Genomic DNA, 18,448 nt, shown 5'->3' with positions numbered 1-18,448 from the left:
CGGCTGCGCGCACCGCGACGCGCCGGACCAGCGGGCGCCGGGCGGGCGCCGGTGCGCGGGCGCCGGGCGGAGGATGCACCGGGCGCGCCGGGCGGTTCCCCGCGGCCGCCCCCGCGCCTCGGGCGCCGGGCCTTAGTGCTGGCTGAGGAGGCGGCACGCGCGGGGCGGCCGGGCGGCGGGGCCCGCGCCGTCATGCCGTGGTTGAGTGGCGGCCGCCGGCGGCGGCGGGGACAGGCGCGCGAGGCCCCGCGGGAGCCGCCGACGTCCGCGCAGCCCCCGCGGGAGCCACCGCAGCCCGCGTCCCCCGCCGTGGTCCCCGCGACTTCCGCGCCCTCCGCGCTGCCGCTGCGGGGCCGGGAGAGCTCGGAGCTGCCGCTGCCCGCCGGCTGGGAGGAGGCGCGCGACTACGACGGCCGCGTCTTTTACATCGACCACAACACGCGCCAGACGTCGTGGATCGACCCCCGAGACCGGTAAGGGCGCCGGCGGGGCCCCGGGCCGGGACCTGGGCGCCCCATTCCTTAGGCTCTGGAAGAGGCTCGAGGACACCGGGAGGTCTCGGGTCTGGGCGACAAGCGGGGAGTCCCCACGCCCCCATCCCGGGGGCCTTGGCCGAGGATCTAGGCACCTCCTCTCCCGGCCTCGAGCCCCGGAGCATGCAGCCCCGGTCACCTCCTGGTCCCCACCGCGGCGGACACACGGACTGGGTTCCCTCACGTCACCCGGTGACCGGAGCCTGGGAGCTGGGCGCCTGGAATTTCCTCTCCCGGGGCTGACGGATGGCCCTCTTTTCCTTTTTCCGCCGCGGCCTCGCCCATCCCTGCCGGGCCTCTGCGGCCCACCGCCCCCGGCTTTGGCCCCGCAGGCACCGGCCCCGCGGTGGCCAGATGAGCTGTCACCTTGGAGCACAAACTTGCGCCCCAGCTGGGTGGTGTGGGCTCCTTGTCTGGCGGGTTCAGCCTAGTTTCTATCCAAAGATGAACGCCAGACGGGACACTTCAGGGGTTCCCAGTTCTTGGGGAGTTGGGAAAGCCTCTTCCCAACTGTTACTGGTTTTGTGGTTTTTTAACACACCCTGGTTAGTTATTCTCTAGCGCCTTAAACATCAAGTTAAAAATTCTGATCGAAACAGCCTTGTGTACTGCGGCCAGAATGGATTATGATTAGACCCAGATGCTTTGGGAAAAAACGAAAAACAAGAGTTGAATTTTAGGTTTCCTCTTTGTGCAAGATATGAATAGGGCACCAAGTTGTCTTATTATTCATGTAAATAAATCCTATGGAGTCAAAAAGGGATCCTTGCATTTAGGTAAGTTAATGTAATGATGCTTTTCTTGAACTTTTTCAATGGTTCAGCTGCTTTGGGAGAGATGCATTTTTTCCTGGAATTGGGAATTCTGTTGAAACGGAGTGTTTCCAGTGGTTATCTGATATCTTGTCCTGTCTGGAGCAACTTTTGGCCGTGGCCTGAGTGCCAGAAAGGAAATACTCTAGGCTTCCCAGTGATTTTTAGACTTGAAAAGGCCAAGTGTGGTGACATTGCTCCTGCTTCCTCCTACCTGCACAGGAAAGGCAGCGCTGCATGGCACTGGTGTTTGAAAATAAACTCGGGAGGAGGGAAGCTGCTGAATTGTTGTTTGAAGATTTTTCTGGGCTCAGATAGGGAAAAACAAAACAAAGCAAAAGCATTTCGGTTCCCTAACATTCTCTCTGAACATTGCAAACTCTGGACTCAGAAACTTAGATAATCCTAGCACAGTTATATGGGTTCAAAGGATGCTTAGTTATTTTGAAAATCAGGTGAGATCATATTATAATTTTAACCAGAGGCCAGAGCCACAGCTGTTTGATCAAGCCTTGGATGGTTCTGGAATTGCTAGAACTGCTTGGAATGTGGTGCCCTTTTATTCTGTGTGTGTGTTAAAAACCCAAACAACTGGAAAATGAACCAATTAAGAATACCGTTTTGCTTAGAAAAGGCTAAAGCTCATTTTATGAGGGTAATATAAAACAGTTGTGGTTACATTGGAGTGGGGATTCATGATGAAAAGTATAAACATACGATTTTCCCTTTTTATGATATGACCCAGGACATAGGTGAGCAGACCCTACAGAAGTCAGCTTGTAGAATTCTCCTTTCAGTGCATTTCGGCCACATTTCCTGTGTCTCTCCTTCCAGAAATCTGTGCTACTCAATGACATTCCCCCCCTTTGCAGACATCACTTACGTTAGAGATTTTTAAAAAGTCTTGTTTCTAATGCTCAAAGTGTCGTTTGAGTGAACAAAAGTGGATATTTTACATTTTTGGTAAAGTAAAAACATGTGTATACTTTTATGAGACATTGTTTTTATAGTGAGTGAAAATTCAGCAGGGGACAGCTTGCACTTCAGCTCCCATAATACCTTGCCCGAAATATGTATGGAATGTTCGGCAAGCCACAAACATTTAAGGGGAGTCTCTGAAGGGTGTAAATGGTGTAATAGTCATTCTTCTTCTTCTTTCAAAACAGAACCCTGCCGATTTTTATAGGTGACCGGTTATCCTTTCAAGTTGGAATTGTTTTATTATATGGAAAAAACTGTGTTGGAGCACATTTTCTCCATATGCATCTGACAGTTAAAACCCCCTTTGAGTCGCCTTTGATTCATATGATCAGAAAACGGTGTTCAATTATGCTGAGTGAAATAAGCCAGTCAGAGAAAGACAAACATCACATGATCTCACGTATATGTGGAATCTAATGAACTTAATAAACTGATGAACAAAACAGGTCCAGAGGCATGGAACAGACTGACAGATCTCAGAGGGGGGGGGGAGAGATGGGAAGAGATTAACCAAAGAACTTACGTACATATATGCATAGCCAATGGACACAGACAATAGTGTGGTGAAGGCCTGGGGTGGGGCAGGGACTGGGAGGAGGGGGTTAAGGGGGGGGGATTGGAGGACATCTGTAATACTGTGAACAATAGAATAAAATAAAATAAAAATGAAAAAAAGAAAAGAAATGAGGACTTTCCCCAAACTGCTTCCAAAGAGAGAACTGACGGGAGAGAGGCAAATAAATAGGTTTTTGAAGAAAACGAAATGGAAATGTTGGAGGCATTTCAATGGAGTAGGTTAGGTGCAAATTGTTGCTGACTTAAAACGGTTCATATATAATTTAGCACGAACTGTAATAGCATAAAATATACTCTGTAAGCAAAGTAACTGAAGTCTAAAGGTGGTGAACAGCCTCTTCTAGAGTTTTCTATTCACTCCGTTTATTGTTGTGTTTAACAGCATTTGATATCACTAGCTCAGGGTGTGCTGCTGAATTCCTGTAGCTGTGCTTTCTTTTTCAAGTCACAGCAGAGAGGTTGCCAGCCGAAGGAAACATCTTCACAGATGTGGCTGTAAACATCTCAGTATTTTCCAAACAATTCTTTTATTTTGATTCTCAACCCACCTTAGGTTTCAGCTTACTATCTCTGCAGATTAGTACTGGGAGTATAATTTTCATAGTTTTTGGAATCATTCCCCCAAACTTTCTTAAAACATATAGAGTTAACTCACCATTTCTGTGGCTGGTAGTTTCTGTGGGTGAGTCTTAGGTAGTATTCTACATATATTAACTCAGTTCAATGACCACTTTATGAAAAGGTATTTACCATTTAGGTGGAAAATATGGGAAGAACATTTTAGCCTCTTTTGCAAAAATCCAGTGCCTTGGACGGTTATAAATACATATGGGTGCGTCCTGAGGGGTTGTCCTATAGATGGACTCAGTGGGTGAAACTTCATGTTCTGTTGGGTCTAGCTCAATTTTTATTGCACCTTACTGGAAATGCCAACCTTGAGCAGCTGAAGAATGGTGGACCACATCACATTTGAGATTCAAACAGAGTGTAAATGATCATGATGAGGGTGGAAGGCCCAGATGATATCATAAGAAAAGCTTTTAGGGACCCATTTGTTCACGAGATGGATTTGACCTGTGCCACATGGAGAAATTTTGTGGTATATTAAAAGTCCTTTGGACAGGCTATTGCTTTATGGAGAAAACAATCCATGGTTTGGGAATTTGCCAGGTTGGAGCCCCACAGAACAGAGCCAGGTGACATCATTGATTGCTACCTTCTTGGAACGCTTATTTAGTATTAATGAATAGAACGTTTGCTATATTTACCCCGGAGAGTCTATTTTAGGATTATATAAACTTTCTGATAAACAAGTCATGATTTCTCCATTTTTCATTTATAGGTAGTGTTTGTAGGAACATGGGGGAGGTCTTGATTTTAAGGACATAAGGAGTGGACTCCTGCAAGAATGTCCTTCCATTTAGATGATCAACAAGCACTTCTTGATCTATTCTTGGTCTAGTATCTTTCTTTTTTTTCCTTTCCTTTTTTTTTTTTTAAGTGAATGGAAAAGTCATTCATTTCCAAAAATAGCTCCCGGATGTTTGGAAATCTCTTAAGTTTCCTTTTCTTCCCTTTCACTCTGATTTTGGAAGTGGAAGTAATGGGCTTCACCTTCTCTGATAGGTTCTACTTCAGGAGCCCTTGGGTCAAATGATGTGTTAAAGGTCACCTGGTGAGCCTGGTTAGCTGCTTCTAGCCCAGGTACTTTTGCTAATGTTGGCTGCCTTTAAATTGTACTGAGTTCAGTTATTCCGGGACTTGGAAGGACAGGAACTTGAGCTGTGCCTTCTGACCAGGAACCAGTGCTCTTTCCACTATGCCACATAATTTCCCAATCCCTGCTCCATCCATCCATCCATTCATCCATGCATCTGTCTCTCCATCCATGGATCCACTCACTGTTGTAAGCTTTTCAGTCTCAGGTACTCTTCCAGGGTTCAGGACTCCCATGATGAGCACCAGCAGACAGGTCCCTGCCTCCATGGAGCTTACCGTGCACTTGTGCCCTTCCCCCTAAAGCCTCACCATGCTGTTGCTGCCTCCTGGTTTCTCCCCGCTGGAATCCTTTGGGTCTGTGGTTATTGTGGACATATGTGGAGTGCTTACCAAGTGCCAAGTGCTCTAGGCATTTGTGTGGATGCTTTTACTCTGAAAGCTCACAAAAGGCTGCACAAGTATAGGTGGACAGGTGATGAATCTAGGCCAAGGGTGGGTGATTTAGTAAGCTTGCTTCTCATAGCCAATGAGGGGCAGCGTCTGTCCGACTCCAGAGTTCCGGCCTCCCTTGGCTAAGTCTGTGCCCCTTGCACCATGTTATACCCACTGGTTATTTTTTATCTTGCATTCATTGCTGTTTGATATTTAACCCCTTCCTATGGTAGGTAGAACAGTAACCCCCCCAAAGATGTCCATGTCCTAGACTCTGAAACGTATTAATAAGTTACCATCTATGGCAAATAACATTTGTAGGTGGGATTAAGTTATGAATTTTGAGATGAAGTGATTATCCAAGATTATCTAGTGGGCCCAGTGTAATCACAAGGGTCTTTACAAGAAGGAAATAGCAGGGTCAGAGTCAGAAGAGGAGACGTGACAGGAGAAGCAGATGTGGGGAGTCACGTGGCCATGAGCCGGGAAGGCAGGCAGGCAGCCTCTAGAAGCTGGAAGAGGCCAGGACCTAGATTTTTCCTTAGAGCCAATAAATAGAGTACAGCCCTGCAGACACCTTCATCTGAGCTGAGTAAAACTGACTGCACTTCAGACCTGTAGAGCAGTGAGATGATGCATTTGTGCTGTTTAAACCACTTGGTTTGTGGCAGTTTGTCACAGCAGCAGTAGAACACTAATGCACTGCATGTGTGTCTTCTCAGTGAGCGTGGAAGCATGTGGTCAGCTTGGTGTCTTTGATAACAACCCTAGTCGCTGACATTTATTGTGTACTTAGGTGGTATCATACTAAGCATTTGATTCCCTCTTTCTCCCAGGCCCCTCACAGCACCCCAAAGGGTCCTTATTTCTTGTGGACCGAGCCTGGAGTCTTGCTCACATTAGGCACCAAGTCGGATCTGATGAGTTTGCCAAATACAGGACGGTGGGCGGGGTGGATTTCCTAGAGAAGAGGCCAGTTGGAAACCATCAGCGGTTTTCACAGATGGTGATGGGCCTGAGCTAGAGAGATCTGGGGCACGGAGCCTAGAAAAGGCAAGGATTATGTCAGAGGAATTGTGAAGGAAACAAGAATTGCCCGGTATTTAGCTGATGCTTGAATTAAGGCAGGTGAAACCAGGAGGGGCCAGCGGAATCTTGCTGACACCTTAGGAGGAGCTGAGACTCCCCAGGGGTCAACCTGGAGGCTTCTATTAACCCCACTCATAAGCCTTGGCTGTTTTGGCTGCTACTGTTGGTTGTGTGTGTTCAGTGACTTGGGTACATAGAGAAGTGTGTTGAGTTGCTCACCTTACTGTGTTGATGATGGACAGGATCCTAAAAGGTATCCAGACTGGGCAGGTCAGGGCTCTCAGCCTTGGCACTGTTGACATTTGGGGCTGGGTATTTCTTCGTTGTGGGGTCATTCTGTGTATATTCGGATGTTTAACAGCATCCGTGGTCTCTGTTCATCAATGCCAGCAGCACACCCCTCCAAGTCACGACAACCAAAAGTGTCTTCAGATAGGGTGGGGCAATATGGCCTGGTTGAAAACCTTGAACTACTTCTGTCTACTTGGTTACATGATTCATGTTTAGGAGGTGGGTTTGTTTCAAGTGGATTGACAGTTACTGAGCTGTTACAGAATAGAGGGGAAGACCACAGAGGCCTGATTTCTGTGTTTCCATGAAGAACGAATGTTAAACATTTTTATATGAAAAACCCTGAATTTACTATGCCATAACAAATAGTAATACCAACATAGGAAATGTTGGGGATATATTTTAGTCAGAGCATATTCTTTAATTTGTAGAATAATCTCAATTGATAGTTACTCAGTTTAAATGGGTACACGTACACGGTAGAACAGAAAATGAATCTGAAGACTCCAGTGTTCTGCAGCAACCTAGAGAGCCGTCCTGGCCTTCTGAGTGTGTGTGGGGGGTATCAGTCTGCCTGAGATGCCCCCAGACATTCCGATCCCCTCTGCGGACAAAGAGTGGTGGGAGGATCGTGTCTGCCTTTGCTCAGACGCTTGAGAAGGACAGGGCAGGGCTGTCTTGAAGGCTGCCCATAGAGCTGTGGGTCTCTGGGGTTTTCCATCTGGAGGGTCCTCTTTTTTTTTTTTTTTTATCCTCACCTGAGGACATTTTTCCATCTTTTGTTCAGGTAGAGTGGGAGGGAGAGAGAGGAACAAAGAGAGAGAGAGAAACATCGATATGAAAGGAACACATCGAGTGGCTGCCACCCACACGACCGACCAGGGCCAGGGACAAACTGCAACCGAGGTATATGCCCTTAGCGGGAACCGAACCCGGGTCCCTCGGGACCGCAGGCCAACGCTCTAACCGCTGAGCCAAACCGGCCAGGGCTGGAGGGTCCTCTTTTTATTTCCTTAAAGCTCAAGGATCTGAGGGGGAGAGGGAAGGAGGAAGGGAGCGGGCTGGGCCAAGCCCTAGCGGACAAGGCCTGCAGTTCGCTGGGTGGGTCTTGAGCCAGGCCCAAGGTCTTCCTTCCGGTGACTCCCATGCACCAGCCTCAGTGCCAGCAGGAGGCAGAGGCAGAGGCAGAGGCAGAGCATGGCCAAGGCAAGAATGTTTCCAGGGCGCATGCAACTCAGGCAGGACCGCAGGTAGCCACTGCATGGGATGGATTCTTTCTGCCACTCAGAGCTCTGTTTGTGGGAAGGTGTCTGTCTCCAGTGTGGGGGAACCCTGAGTGTGTGGGTGGACTGGCTTTGCCCTGAAAATGATGCCCGTTTAAAACAATTGAGATATAATTCAGATATCACAAAACACACCATTTTAAAGTACTCAATTTAGTGGTTTTTAGTATATTCCCAAGGTTGTGCAACCATCGCTACTATCTAATTCCAGAATATTTCTATCATCCCCCAAAGAAACCCTGTACTCATGATCAGTACCTGTCCATCTCCATCAGCTCTTGGCAACCCTTCTCTGTTTTATGCCTCTCTAGATTTGCCTCTTCTGGATATTTCGTATAAATGGAGTCATGCAGTCTGTGGCCTTGTGTCTGGCTTATCTCACTAAGCATAATATTTTTGAGGTTTATCTGCATCGCAGCCCGGATCGTGCTCTATTTCTCTTCATTGCCAAATACTGTTCCACTGTGTGGCTACAGCCGCCCTGAGGTGCCCTCCCTGTTGAGGCGTTCCCTGCAGAATACAGGAAATAGCCATGTCTTGGATTCCATGATGTCAACTCCCAACTGTTTTACTCACAGAAAAATGACCATTCATATGTTTACAATGTCAAAATATAAACATGACCTCGTGTACTCTATGGAAAAAACGAGGTCTGGGCTGGCCATGATCAGCTGTTGTCTGCTCCGTTCCTGTGCTGTTGGCTTCGGCTCCTTGATGACCAGGAGTGGGCCTCTCCACTGGGGCGGTACATAGTCTACCTGGCGGGGGGACCTCAGGCATCTTGGCGCCCTCTGCACATGGGGCCCAGGCAGCCCCGTGTTTTCAGCTCTCCCGGGGATTACAGTGTGTAGCCAAGAGTCACAATCACTTTGTGCCAGGGCTAGTGGAAAATTGGTATAGGAGGTGCTGGTGTTTAACAGAATTGGAGTTGGAAATCTTAAAATTGAGAGACTTTATGAGTTTATTAATTTTCCTCTGCAAATTGGGCAAAGAAGATCATTGGTTTATTTCCCAAGGAGAAGGTGCCCTTGTTCTGTGGACCAGCTGGACAGACCTGCCTTAGGGTTATGGCTGTCATTTATCTAACTGGGCCACCTTTTAAACTCTTGGAGTTTCGCTTTCTTCCCATAGAAACCGGGGTCATTGTGGGGTGTGGTGAGGTCTATGAGCGAGGGAGCTGTGTGCAGAGCCTGGGTCCCACATACCAGCAGCCCCAGGTACCAGGCAGCTTGCATGGTTCGAGTGTAGCACACCACATTGCAGCCAGGTTGGAAAGCCGCTGGTCTGGAGGACAGATGAGGAAGCCCACGGCATGTGCAGGTGCAGAAGGAGCGCAGTGTGCATGCCTTAAGAGTGTCTGTATTCAAATTTGTTTGTGTACCTGTTTGGGGGAGATGGTGGTGGGAATGATGAAGATGAGGCCAGGGGTGGGCAATAGGTTTTCTATCCTTTTTCCTTTTTTGAACCAGGTGAATATATGAACTTTGCAAAAAATGAAACGAAGAAAACCGGGGTAGGTGAACAGGGTGGTATTATACATGGTGTGAATTTAAGAAGCCCCCCCCTTTCCTTCATCTAACTCTATGTCAGTTGTGTGTAAATTTCTCTGGTAAGTTTCTATTCCCTAACTTGAGCCTTACTTACACTGGCAATACAATTAAAGATGGGTATTTTTAATTTGTCACTGAAAATATCCATTTCAAAATGGTAACAAACAGCTTTTATTGAATACTGCATGAGAATTGCTCATCCTGTCTTTTTTGAAAAATTTCTCTTGTCCTCTTTTTCCTGGGTCTTCGGTGATTTTTGGAAGTGGCAGTTCCATTGGGACAGGTAGGCATATTTGAGGGAAGCCCGTGAGGGTTTGGAATTTGGGGATGGGGGGTTATGGGCTTCCTGGCCCAGGATGACTGGCAGACCTTGCTTGGAGGTCATAGAGCAGGTTGGGGTCATGTCCAGCCAGCCTGCCAGGCCGTCATGTCCACGATGGGGCCTGCCAGGCAGAGACCGGCTCAGTGACGGTCTGGCTGCGGTGCTCACGTTCACACCCTCCCTCCACTTTTCTTCTGTTCCCAAATATCCTTTGTGCATACTGGCCCACTTCTAAGAGAAAATTAACTTTTTATTTATTTATTTTATCCTCATCAGAGGACATTTTTTCCATACTTTGTTTAGATAGAGTGGGAGGGAGGGAGAGAGAGAGAAACATCCACGTGAAAGGGACACATCGAGTGGTTGCCACCCGCACGACCAACCAAGGTCGGGGACAAACTGCAACTGAGGCACGTGTCCTTAGCGGGTACCGAACCCGGGTCTCTCCGGACCGTAGGCCGATGCTCTACCCGCTGAGCCAAACCGGCCAGGGCAAGAAAATTAACTTTTTAAAAGAGGGAGTAAAGCTGTCCTGATAGGAAGCTCTTATGAAGCCTATTGTACCCATTTCTGAAGTTTAATGCACTTCATGTGACTGATAACCAATTAATGAAGCCAAAGCAGGGAAAAGCTTAGTAAAAATGAATCGTTCAGCATCCTGGTGACCAAATTGCTGCTTTGATTGAGTTTGTTTTTGCCACCAGCTGTGCTGTCTCCTGCTGAGCCGGCTCTCAATCCTCAGTTGGTGCTGCGCTCTGATGCACAGAAGTGTGTGGAACTGTGGGTGTCCTTTATTTTTAATTTTTTTTTCTTTATTGATTTGAGAGAGGAAGGGAGAGGGAGAGAGAGATGGAAACATCGATGAGAGAGAACATCAATTGGCCGCCTCCTGCATGCCCCGCACTGGGGATTGGGCCCATAACCAGGGCTGTGGGTGCCTTTTAAAATGCTCAGGCCCATGCCCTGGCCGATTTGGCTCAACGGTTAGAGCGTTGTCCTGTGGTCCAGAGAGACCCGGGTTTGGTTCCCGCTAAGGGCGCGTACCTCGGTTGCAGTTAGTCCCCGGCCCTGGTTGGTTGTGCGGGTGGCAGCTACTCGATGTGTCCCTTTCACGTTGATGTTTCTCTCTCTCTCTCTCTCTCTCTCTCTCTCTCTCTCTCTTCCTCTCTCTCCCTCCCACTCTATCTGAACAAAAAATGGAAAAATGTCCTCGGGTGAGGATAAAAATAAAATAAAATAAAATAAAATGCTCAGGCCCACAGGGACCAGGGTATTGTTTCTGTCACACAGAGACCCACTGAAGCATCCTCGCCATGTGAGAACGGCACCACGTGCAGCTTGCTTTCTCCTCCTAGCCCCTTCTCTACACCTCTGTTTATACACAAGAATAAACTCAAAATGGATAAAAGACTTAAATGTGACTCGTGAATCCATAAAAATCCTAGAAGAAAATGTAGGCAACGAAATTTGAGACATCACATGCAGCAGAACTTTCTCTGATACAACGCCTAAGGCAAGAGAAGCAAAGGAAAAAATGAATACATAGGACTATATCAAACTAAAAAGCTTCCGCACAGCAACAGAAGCATCAAAATGGAAAGGGAACCCACTGTAAGGGAGAGCCGATGATACATCAGATAAGGGGTTAATTTTGTTTGGGGATTTTACGTGAATGGTATTGCACTATCAATTGTTTTTCCTGTGTCTTGCCATTTTCTTTAATCCTCACCCGAGGATATTTTTTCCATTGAGTTTTAGAGCAAGTGGAATGGAGTGGGAAGAGAGGGGGGAGAGAGAGAGAAACATCGATGTGAGAGACACATTGACATTGATGGGTTGCCTCCCTCACGTGCCCCAACCAGGGCTGGGGACTGAACCTGCAACCCAGGTATGTGCCCTTGACTAGGAATCGAACCTGTGACCCTTCCATCCATGGCCAGCGCTCTAACCACTGGACAACACCAGCCAGGGCTGTCTTGCCACTCTCACTTAACATGTCTAGGTTCTGTTTCAACCATCAGAATAGAGAGCTACAGCATGTGACTATAGTTAACAGTACTGTAGTGTATATTTGAAAGATGCTAAGAAAGATTTTAAAAGTTCTCATCACAACAAAAAAAATTTTGTATCTGTGTGTGGTGATGGATGTTAACTGCCTTATTGTGGTGATCAATTCGCAATATATGCATATATCAAATTATGTTGTACACCTGAAATGAATACAGGGTTATATGTCAATTATATGCCAGTTTTAAAAAACAAGAAGAAGGAAGACACAGATCTACCACCATTCTTTTAAAAAATGTATTTTTATTGGGGTAAAATTTACAAAATGGCCAATTTTTAGCGAACAATTCTGTGACATTTAGTACAGTCGCAATGTTTTGCAACCACCTCCTCTGTCTAGTTCCAAAAATTTTTCTTCACACCAAAATTTTTCTGCACACCAAAAGTGACCCATGAGCAGTCACTCCCCACCCCCCAGCCCCTGGCAGCCAGCAGTCTACTCTCTGTCTCTATGGATTTGCCCGTTCTGGACATTTCACATAAATGGAATCACATGATACATGGCCTTTTGTGTCGAGCTTCTCTCACTCAGCATCGTGTTTTTGAGGTTCACCCATGTTGGAGGGATCTGGTTTTGTGCTTCTGATTTTGGTTTAATGCAGGGGATACACCACCTTGTGATCCTGCCTGAGGTAGCTGTGTGAACTCTGCCCAAGGGAGCAGCCAGAACCCTTTAAGAAAAATGAATTGAGGGTCAAAGAATGAGATCAACGTAATTGAGATTTTGGTTTCTTACTTTGAGAAAGAAGTATAAAATATTTCACATTTCTAAAGTTAGGGACAGGAAGCCAAAAATCGAACACATGGAAAGACAATAATCTAGATGCTATGTGTGTGCCTGTTGTGATGGAGCAAAACAAACCATAGAGATCACCTAGCCCTTTCCTCAAGGAGATGAGAAGGTGCCCAGAAACAAAAGACCGACATAAAATAGTTAACCCAGCGATGGGGCAGGTCAGCCCTGAAGTCGGGATGGGCAGTCAGCTCTTCCTACCTGCACCATGCCACTGTCGAGTCACTGAATTGCTTCGTGGCTAGATTTTTTTTTACATGTATAACGAGAATGACAATGTGTATCGTCATTCGTGGAAACAATATTTATTGAATGAAAACTCTTTCTCAAATGTGATGGCTGGCCCTAGGGGATCTTGGGACAGGGTTTTTCAAATAGTAGTAGCCCATGGGCTGAATCCAGTCCACCATCTGTTTATGTACATACAACCTGCAAGGTAACACTGGGTTTTCCATTTTGAACTGGTTGAATAAGAATCAGAAGAAGAATAGTATTTTGTGACAGTTCTGTCAACTCCATTTTCAGTGTCGGTAAATAAAGTTGTTCACGCATTTATTGTCTGTGGCTGCTTTTGTCCTCTGAGGACAAAGTTGAGTCGTTCAACGGGTGTTTGCAAGCTGAAAATATTTATTCTCTGGCCCTTTCCGCAAAACATTTGCTGACCCCCAGATCTTAGGAGAATATGGGGTCTAACCAAGGTAACCATTGGCCAGTGGGGGTGGGGAATGGATGGGGGAGGGGTGCAGATAAGAAGATCCCAGAGGTAAGTCTAAGCAACTATCGAGAAGGGGCTCAGAATCCTAAGAGCCAGATGGAGACCTTTTTAGTCAAGGAACCTGCAGTGGAATTTCTCGCCCCCATTCCCCCCAAAAGGATGTTGCACTTGTCATAAGACAGCCAGGGGAAGTTAGATCACTTAAATAACAGGCAAATTAAGAGTGCTGTATATGCTAAGGCAGGAAAAGAACCAGTTTTAGAAAAAGTTTCATTAAAAATATAGTTGGTTCTGGGATCTAACTGGGATTATTGGTAATGTATTGTATATTTGAAAGTTGCTAAGAGAGTAGATCTTAAGTGTTCTCACTGCAAAAAATGAAATGATAAGTATGTGATATGATGCTGCTATTAGCTAAGTCAACACATTGTATCCCTTAAACCCTCACAATGGTATATGTCCACTGTATAATTGCATCTCAAGAAAGCTGGAAAAAATGCAGTTACAAAGGTAGTGTTTAATGCTACAAAGAATTTTGGTTGCTGGGAGAATCAGGTATAGGAATTTCGTGGAACAGGGAATGTGTGGCGGCTGTATTTCGTTCTTGTTCTTTTAGCAGCCAAGCTGTGTACCTTAAGAGTATGTCTTTAGAGAAGCTTTAGATATGCTTTGAGAATGCCCATAGAATGTTATCAGTTTTTGTGTTTACAAACTGATGTTTTTTATTATTATTTAAAGGAAAAGTGGTGGGCGGTTGCTTTCTAATGGTTGGGTGGTTTGCGATCTAAACCTATACGGTTCCAGCACACGGTGGCCAACTAACTCTGCAGAGTTTTGTCACATTGTGAGTTTTCTTCAGAAGCGCTGTGACACCATTTTGTATGCTTCGGAAGGCATCTCAGATAGATCAGTCTGTGCTTGGTGTGGCTCAGGTCAATCCCAAACTGTCATCTCGTTAATCTCACTATTAAAAACCAAGACACCAGAAATCAAACCCTACCCCCTCCAATATCATAAACCTCCAAAATGTCACCATGCAGATGGCATATTGACAAAAATGTCAAGGATTACCAAAAATAGCTTCTTGAGTTCACATGTACTCAGGGGAGAAGAACAGAGCAGCATTTGCATTTTAAGTGCGACCGTGGTGGCCAGAACCAATAATTCCTGTTGGAGCAACTCCCAACCCTCAGCTCTATCTTGGGGCTTTAGACATACTTTTAATTTTTAAAGACGAACTCATGTACTTATCATGCCTTTCAAATTATTAATAGAGAGAATTATTTTTCTTATGCCATTTATCACCCAGCTCCTTTAAAAATATGGATCACTATACAGTTTTATATAAACATGTAATGAGTAAAATACTTGTTTTTCCTTAGTCATTGTCAACAACTTAGTACTAAATCTAGTGCCAGCTCAGTAAATATTTGGACTCCAAAGTCTGCATTTCCTTCAGATGGGCGCATTATTATCTTGTTATGTAAAATAGAGAGACATATCACTGTTCTTTCACCTGTTTGGAGTGGTTAGTAGCCACACTTTCATTGGGTAGAGTGGATGTCATCCCTTTTTGCACCATTGAAAATAATAGGCTAGCGTGGCACTTTGCAGGCAGATGCTACCTTGGTCATTTTTGGAGTTATAGAACCTTGTGGATTAATTCCAGCCAGGTGGTGGGGTTGGAGCAAGGGCTAAACTTGGACTCCACAGGAGGTAGTCAGTGTCGGTGGACAGATCATTGATTGTGTAAGAGAAGCAACACGATGCCTCTATGTCTTGTCTTTCTTTCCTGTGCTCTTGGGCGTTTCAGTGGTGTTTGATTGCTTTACCTCTCCACCTGGAGTTAAAGAAGGTGCCCTGGCATGTTCCAAGGTACTAAAATAAATGAAAATTGGGAAATTTTCCGTGAAGCAAACCAATGACATAATGGTACCTCAAGCATATGAGTTACTGGAATTGGTTTGGGGAAGAAGTTGGCTGGTAATGTTTGTGAAGCTAGGAGGTGTTAAGAAGTGGTTGGGTTTTTTTTTTCCCCCTCACCAAAAAAGCAGTCCTACATTCAAGTTCTCATTTTGTATTAATTAATGGGTTTCGAAGAAATTGAAGTTCTTTTTCTGTTTCGTGAAAGTAAAGGTAAAGAAGTGTGGCCACTATTCTATTTTTGTTGTTCTTAATTTTTACTGCAAGATATTTTTCCATTGATTTTTTTTTTGTTTTTTTTTTTTTTCCCCTTTCTCACCCGAGGATACTTTTCTCTTTATCATTAGATAGAGGGGGGGGGGGAGAGAGAGAGAGAGAGAGAGAGAGAGAGAGAGAGAGAGAGAGAGAGATGTAATAGAGCCACATCGACTGGATGCCTCCTGCACGACCTGACCAGGGCCGGGGACAAACAGCAACCAAGGTATGTGCCTTTGACCAGAATCAAACCCATGACTTATTGGTCCTCTGGCTGACGCTCTAACCGCTGAGCCAAACCAGCCAGGGCTCCTTTGATTTTTTTTAAGAGAGAGAGGAAAGGAGGGAGGGAAAGAGAGAGAGAGAGAGAAACATCAATGTGAGAGAGAGACATGGATTGGTTGCCTCTTATACCACCCTGACTGGGGCCGGGATTGAACCTGCAACCCAGGTACGTAGGCCACCATTCTTTTGAATTAAGTCTTACATTTATTGGAAAGTTAGAACAAAAGTCAGAACTCTCCACAAACCAGAAAAGTAAAGTGCAGGAGAAAGAGTGTCAATTGTAGTACAGTTGGTTTATAAAGGAGCAGATGAAGACCATGTACAGTGGATTTGTTGAATGAAACAAGAGATCACCATCTCTGATCAATATGAGTAAAACCAGAGTTCTGAAACACTTACGGGAACTACCTCCAGTGACAGAAATGGAACATCATAGGTTTGAAGCCACAGGCATCATTTCTGTTTCAAGGTCGGTCTTGCTCATCACGTTTCCACAAGAATCACAGACTGAATGTTGGCCATTGGCAGTCAGGTGGCCAGGTCCTTTCTGCCCGATGACATCTCTAACCACAGGTTGTTAGCCAGCTCATAGTTCAGTTATTCTTTTTTTTTCCGTTGAGCTGGCCCCAGCTGCAGCTTCACCTACCCCTTTGGTCCTTGTTGTTTCAAATAAGAGTCTGGTAACATTTGCCCTTCTGTGGTGTTTGTAAGGAGCACAGTATGGTTCGTTACTATTGAGGACACCACTGCGGTTTGTTCTGTGCTCATCTCTGTGGACCAAACTGTGAGTCCTTCCGTTGTTCTTCCGTTGTTCTGGGGGCATGGTTTTGAATTCATATATCGTCCTAGTTAGATTGCACTTGAGGGCTTCCTAGCTGCGATTCCCTTCATTTTCCTGAACGTTAAATATCCATTTCTGTTGTTTTAAAATGCATATATTTTTCAGAGAGAGGACGGGGCAGCATGCCATACTCTTTACCCTCCATACCCGTGGTGAGTGTTGCCTCAGGTAAGCTTCTGAGGTCTCAGCCACAGAAGTACTCTCATTTTTATATCATTTTCAAATTGCATGCTCTTCAATCCTAGATGCGTGTAAGATTCACCTGGGGAGATATATATATTCATATATTTGCATTTGCATGGACACACACACACACACACACACACACACCCTAGGAGATTCTGATCAGTAGGGCCCAGGAAGCTCCCTAATATTCACCTGCCCACCTTAGAAAGATTCAGATGAAATTCAATAACATAAAATTTACCACTAACCAAATGAAATGGTTAATTCAGGGTCATTTAGTACATTCACAGTATTGTGCAACCAGCACCTCTATCTAGTTCCAAAATAGTTTCACCACTGAAAAGAAAAGAAAACCTTGTACCCATTAAGCAGTCACTCCCCATTGCTCCCTCCTCCCCAGGCCTGGCAACTACCAGACTGTTCTCTGTCTCTATGGTTTGCTAACTCTGGACATTTCCTACAAATAGAATCATAGAATATGTGGTCTTTTGAGTCTAGCATAATGTTTTCTGGGTTCATCCCTGTTGTAGCATGGATCCAGGTTCATTCCTTTTCATGGCTGAACCATTGCATTATAACATAGGAAGCACTTGTTATTTTCTGGGGTTTTGGTTGTTTGCTTGCTTTAAAAAAATGGCCATCCTCTTGGGTGTAAAGTGGTATTTCATTATGGTTTTGATGTGTAACGATGGCATCTTCTTGTGTGCTTGGTGGCCACTTGCATATCTTGGAGAAATATCTATTCAAGTCCTTTGCCCATTTTTACTTTGGTTTGTTGGTCTTCTTTGTTGAGTTTTCGGAGCTTATGTATTCCGGTTACTGGACCCTGATCAGATATATGATTTGCAACTGGTGTCCATTTTTAAAATGTTCTCCTGGTGGGTTTGATTAGCAACCAGGCCTAAGAACCACTGATCTGGACCAGGGATTCTTGGGGTTTCCTACAAAACGCCCGGAAAACTTTCTTAAAAAACAAATGAACAAAAAAAACCCAAAATGCAGCCCCTTACTTTTAAGCTACCCAGGGTGTTCTGATAAGCCCCTCCTGTACCCCAAAACAAAAAACTGCATGGCAAAGAATGGTTTCATTAAGGTGACTGATGATCGAACTGAATGGGCATTGGAATAGAGAATCCAGCAGGTCCATAGAGAAGCAGCTGGCAGCAGCACTCTGCTTCCCCTTCCCCAGAAAGTTGTGTGCAGAGCGTTTGTGAAATGTGCAGCGGGCATGCTTGCATTATACGATGGCCTGGCCTCCCTGAAACACCACCAAGACTTGTCACGTTGGCAGGCCTCTTAGGACGTGACATTTTGTCCTCTCGTTTCTTCTGTGCCCTTGGGAAGGGCCCTGTGGTATTCACGTGGGACGGTGAGCTGTGCACGTATTTCTTTTTGGCTTCTTCTGATGGAGAGAGCACTGTTGGTGCTGGCTCAAAACATTGCTTCAATCATGTGAATGTGGAATGTTGCGGTTTTCCCCTCTGAAGAAAGATACCATCAGCCTCTTTCCCCTACTACACGTAGCCTTCGTCCAAAGGATGGCCGAGAGGGTGGGATGATTCTGGGGCTGGTGGGGGAAGCTTTCCAGTGAAGTTCTCATGTGGCAAGAAGCTGGGCATGGGGCAGGAGAGGGTGGGATCCTCAGGGTTCTCTGCTTCCTAGGAATCTCTTAAGAGAAAACACCCCGCAGATAAGGCTGCAGGTCCTGCAGCATCTTTTTTATTTTTTAGATTGGAAGGAAGAGAGGGAGGATGAGAGAGGGAGAAACATTGATGTGAGAGAGACACATTAATTA

General features: G+C 45.7%; 1 protein-coding gene across 1 annotated transcript in view; it reads left to right on the top strand.

Annotated features, from left to right (window-relative positions):
• Window positions 1–355: 355 nt before the first annotated feature.
• The window catches only part of WWC3 (WWC family member 3), a 102,022-nt gene continuing 83,929 nt past the window's right edge, over window positions 356–18,448 (top strand). The window contains exon 1 of the mRNA XM_036271622.1: window positions 356–473. The gene's annotated coding sequence lies outside the window, so the exon portion shown is untranslated. The remainder of the gene's footprint in view (window positions 474–18,448) is intronic.

The sequence above is a fragment of the Molossus molossus genome, unplaced genomic scaffold (genome assembly GCF_014108415.1).
Source record: "Molossus molossus isolate mMolMol1 unplaced genomic scaffold, mMolMol1.p scaffold_m16_p_2, whole genome shotgun sequence".
Classification (NCBI taxonomy): Eukaryota; Metazoa; Chordata; class Mammalia; order Chiroptera; family Molossidae; genus Molossus; species Molossus molossus.
The sequence above is the reverse complement of the archived record's forward strand: the minus strand, read 5'-3'. Positions and strand labels throughout refer to the sequence as shown.